This window comes from Temnothorax nylanderi, unplaced genomic scaffold (genome assembly GCF_030848795.1).
Source record: "Temnothorax nylanderi isolate EJ_2023f unplaced genomic scaffold, tnyl_v1.0 TNYL_tig0127_pilon, whole genome shotgun sequence".
Lineage (NCBI taxonomy): Eukaryota > Metazoa > Arthropoda > Insecta > Hymenoptera > Formicidae > Temnothorax > Temnothorax nylanderi.
In genome coordinates, this window is record NW_027249189.1 from 382155 (window position 1) to 387262 (window position 5108).

At 37.0% G+C, this 5108-nt stretch overlaps 1 long non-coding RNA gene across 1 annotated transcript; it reads left to right on the top strand.

The window, feature by feature from the left end:
* The first annotated feature begins 594 nt into the window (after window positions 1-594).
* Window positions 595-2073, top strand: LOC139776744 (uncharacterized). Its single transcript, XR_011719164.1, has 4 exons — window positions 595-733; window positions 882-1001; window positions 1252-1399; window positions 1726-2073. It is a non-coding gene; the product is annotated as an uncharacterized lncRNA (long non-coding RNA).
* The last annotated feature ends 3035 nt before the right edge of the window (window positions 2074-5108 follow it).

A 5108-nucleotide genomic window follows, 5' to 3' on the forward strand; every position in this document is an offset into this window, starting at 1 on the left:
GGCAGTCTTTTTTATTCTCCACATAAATATGTATAAGAAATCACCACTGTAGTTTTGATATTTATATATGTTTGATATTAGTATTACAGAAAAATTCGAGATATAAGAAATTATCTTCCTATCTCTTTTTTCTCTCTTTTTCCTTCCTCCCACTCACACAAATCATCACACCATTACGGATCACCATCTATAGGTACATAATGACATAAAGTAATGCGTAAAATTGTAATATTTTAAATTATTATTCGTTCTTCCTTTCTTAATCACACATTTCATTGCAGACCTAGCACTTCAACTTCAACGGCAACGGCTATGGGTCCCTCTGCAGAAAGTCAGCAACTTCCTCCTGATTCTTCGTCTCTTCAATCACAAACGGGAAATGAAACAAGGCTACTTGATAAGTAATTATTTATTTTGCGTATATCACACTATGTAATAATATGTTACATGTTAAATATTGACTTATCTACACAAGAATAACTTACAACGTTAATATCTTAAACAATTTTGATGATATCACATTTCAATGCAGGCCAAGCACTTCAAGTTCAATAGATTATGATGTGGATACCTCTGCAGAACGTCAAATTCAAGAACGGCCTGACTCATCCGTTTCATCATCTAAACAACAATTAAAAAACTTTATGGATCTCTCTGCAGAAAGTGAAGAACCGCTTGATTTGTCCTTTCGATCATGTGGACAAAGGAGAAAAGAAACAAGAGCACTTGATCAGTAATTATTCGATTTGTTTATATCACACAATATAATGACGTTCTAGTAGTTAAATATTGATTTTTCTGCACGAAAATATTTAATGACTGTGATATTTTAAAAAATTCCTCTTCTTTTTTATTTTTAATCGTATCACATTTCAATGCAGACCTAGTACTCCGAGCTCAACGAATGACTTTATGGATCCCTATGCAGATTATCAGGAACCGCTTGATTTGTCCTTTCGATCATGTAAAAAGACGAGAAAAGAAACAGCTCCACTTGATAAGTAATTATTCGTTTCGTTTATTTCACACAATGTAAAGATATCCTCTAGTAATTAAATATCTATTGACTTTTTTGCTCAAGAATATTTTATAACTGCGACATTTTTAATAATTACTTTAACTTTAACTTTATAATTACACCACAAAAATAATAATTTAGTAATGTACACGAGTATTATATTTTTAATGCTATCACAATTGAAACGTCTATCGCTTGTTTTACTTTTATACATGACCAACGTGAATTTACAGAAGTGTCCCGAGTACTTCAACATCATCGGTTGCTCTTGCTAATTTCGATCCCACAGCATCACAACCACAGTGTGGGGACATTATCTCCATACGAGGAACTGCAAAGATCGCCTAAACAAGCAAATATACAAGAAGACACCGTTGATAAGTAATTATTTGATTTGATTTTTGCATTATGCGATTCATTCTACACAGCATTATGTTTCTTTTTTTAACAATAACAAAAAATTTGAAAAATTATTTTTGTATAAAATAATGTTAAACAAATTGCTACACATATAATGCGAATATAGGATTATGCTATTCATGAACTTTGATGGTCGATTTTTAAATTTGAGAATGGTAATTTGTCTTTTTAGTCTTGTAGTATGCATAACTAAACATTCAAACATCGACTACTTATTTCTTAATTATTCTATATACAATATAAGTGCAGAATAACGAGTATTTTATATATTTTGTTTCAATGAACAGCAACGTTGCGGATTCCGATTGAATTTTGTCAACGAGCACGCATCTCGACACACGTGAACGAAAGAGAGACGAAGCAGACACTGATGACGAGTAATTATTCACCTGGCATATGTGACACAACATAAGAGGAAAAATATGTTACGAATTCAATATGTGTTGATTTTTTACTCAAAATTTGCCGTTTAATTTGTGTAAAATTCATGTAACGTTAGTTCATATTATAAGTTTTTTCGGTAAGAAGTATACACACTTGCCGTTTTTCCTTTTCATATTTTAAATTTTTTAAAGTAAATTTTTATAATTCTGCGTATCTGCATAGCAAGGAAATAAAAAGAATTACTATATCCATTTTTCTTGTAACATTATTATTTCTTACATCTTAGGACAATGTATATTTATATTATTTTTATTTATCTTTTGAAAAAATTATTTCGTACATTTTAAGACAATGATTTTTTAAGTAATTTAATAGATTATTTATTATTTTATTTATATATACCAAGTGTAACCGAACTAAAGATATAAAATTTAAATGTTAATGAAACTATTTTATTATTTAAATTTATTCAGTGTTTATTTACTTTTCATATAAAAAGAATCAAATAATAAATTCTATAAAATTAATTTATAATTATAATTAGTTCATATATTATATTTTTATAATAATATATCTTACAATTTAATTAATAATATACATTAAAATTTATATGATTTTCAATTAACATTAATTTATAAAAATTTGCTTTTTAATTAAGGAAGCGGAATTATACTATGTGTAATACTAAATTCTTTTGCATTAAATATTTTATTATTCTATTTAGTATAGTAACAGAATTAAATTTTATAATGAGTATGAACTCATGCGCGCGCTTAGTTGGCGCGACATCTGATATCACTATTTTTATAACAAAACTAGATTAAAACAATATTATTTCGTGCAATACTTATTTTGACGAACGTGAACACTTGATGCTCTTTTTTACTTTTTTTAAAAATATTTTTATATTTTTGATACGTCGAAGCAACTCATAAATTTATGTGCATATACATATCTGAGAAATTTTTTAATCAAATGAATAAAATGCAGAGAAAGAGAGTTTATTAGATATTAGAGTTTATATGATATTATTAATGATATATATTTTCTTTCATTACCGATGACTTGTTATTGACATCTAATTAGCAGCTTGTTTGTTTGCTTAGACTCCAAAGTATTTGAACCCAAAAAGAACGGGAAGAACACGAAACCCTTATAAGATTAAAGGACAGACAAACCGGACAAGTCAAGAGTCCTCTCTAAAACATTCATGACGCCCTTAAAACTCCAAGGAATTTAAAGCACGTCGACCCCCGATCAATCTATCTTTGTCCTCTTTTATTTCGCACAATGTAGCTAGATGTGTCGACGAGATATCGAGCTTTCTCGGCAGATTCTAATCCCTCATCCTTCTCGCGGCATCTTTTTTTTCCTCGACGAAAGGCAAGAATCCAAAAGGCCAAAACGAAGGACGATGAGAGACTGAGAGGGAGATGAGGGTGGATACGTCGTTTTAACGCGAAACGATCTCCAGGGCGACGGGACTGAGGGAACCAAGCGCACGAGCACAGTGAGAATTAACTAGCATTTGCATTGTAATAGGTACATGTCGAGTAATCACTATGATTGCGATAGGCGTGGCCAAATCCTCGAGTTTAATTAGCCCAGGTTGCCCAAAAGCCCTGTACCTCGCCTCGGGTACGGTACCTACGGGTGCAAGCGCGTATCTTCACATCCGTGTTTTGTTAACCAGAGTCGTCAATAAAGAGAAAAAGAGAGATAGAGGGGAGAAGGGAGAAGGAGGAAGGGAGAGAGGGAAAAAGAGAGGATCGCTTTTATCGTTTCGGCGAGTCGTAATTTTCGCGGATGCACGCGTACGCATGAAGGGGGACCCCTTAAAAAGAATGCGCATGTAATAAGTGCCGCGTACTTATGCGAGAGTTGCGGCCCTCGCACGGTCGGGGCCGGTCGGCCGACGTCCGACCGACGGCGCCGCGCAAATCGCAAATCCCCTTGCGACCCATGGTCGCGTACCTGCAACCCGCGGGGAAAATTTACGTTCGCGAGTGAGGTTTGTACGACTTTGCGTTTTAGTGCGCGCGTTAAGTCGGCGAAAGAGTAATGCTGTGCGTGAGGCATTCAGACACGTCCAAGTGGGCTACGCGCAGCGAGTCGGCCGAAGAGCGCCCTGATCGTCGAGGAGATTGCAAAGTGTTTCGAGAATTTATAAATCATCGCGCGATGCGTTTCGAAGAAGAAGTTTGCAATAATTGTTACATAGTTCGAACAGCAGCGAATGATTTGTACGTAAAGCCGATTCGCCGGACTCTTGCTCGCTAAAATGTAAATGTCTTGAGACATTAATATGGCGGGTACCGCCTTCCTCCAGTTACCCCTTAAATCGCGCCGCGCCGCGGAATAACCACGGCGGAAACGCCAAGCCTTCGGAGACGGCTGAGAGACAGTGCTTGTAAAATAACGACCGACTCATCCGGGGAGGGGTTGTGACCTCGAAGTGCGCCAGCGCGAGCGCGGGGTGAATCGCCGAAGATCGCGCGATAAGATGGCACGATTAAATTGCCCGTGTATCATTATCGTGCGCACTTCGCTAATAGTAAACAAGAAGATAACGCCACGCCGCCCGGCCGGAGATAAGTGGACGTTACGGGTCTCGCGCCCGCGTGCACATAAATTATACGCAATATAATAAAATCGGCGGGGTTATAAGCGTGAGGATTAAGCACTCGGCTCACTCCCCGACCCCGACGCGCCGCGATCGGCTGAGAAACGAACACTCCTGGATGTATAAGGTTTCCAGGGAAGTATCACCGTTGAGCAATTATCCAATTAACCGCCTGCCCATTATCACGCCAACTGATCCCCGCACTTTATCGCGGATGTACAATAAATATAACTGTGGTGATAAAAATTAATTTACTAAAAATAAACGCGGTAGAATTGTTGCAATTCTTTCAATTTAGTCTTTTAATACGCTGCCAATAATTCTACAAATGCATATAGGCATTGATCGTTAGATCGTTCTGTTACTAAACTAAGCGGAAAAACCACTTTGGTGCATTTTTCAAGCAAACACGTCCCCGTTACTGCTGAACATTCCATCTCGATTACACACGACACGCGTTTTTCTACGATATCCTGATATCCATGCTTGATGACGCTTATCCCGCTATCGGCGTGATCCGTTTCGCTTTTAACCGCGTCCGGCATTCCTCTCCATCCGGACGGACCGTTGAATTCACGATTCGCCGTCGGGTAGTACCCCGTGTACGACGGACGAGGTACCTTGTCGGAAGTAGACATTGATGGCCGATAGCTCTCCTTCTTC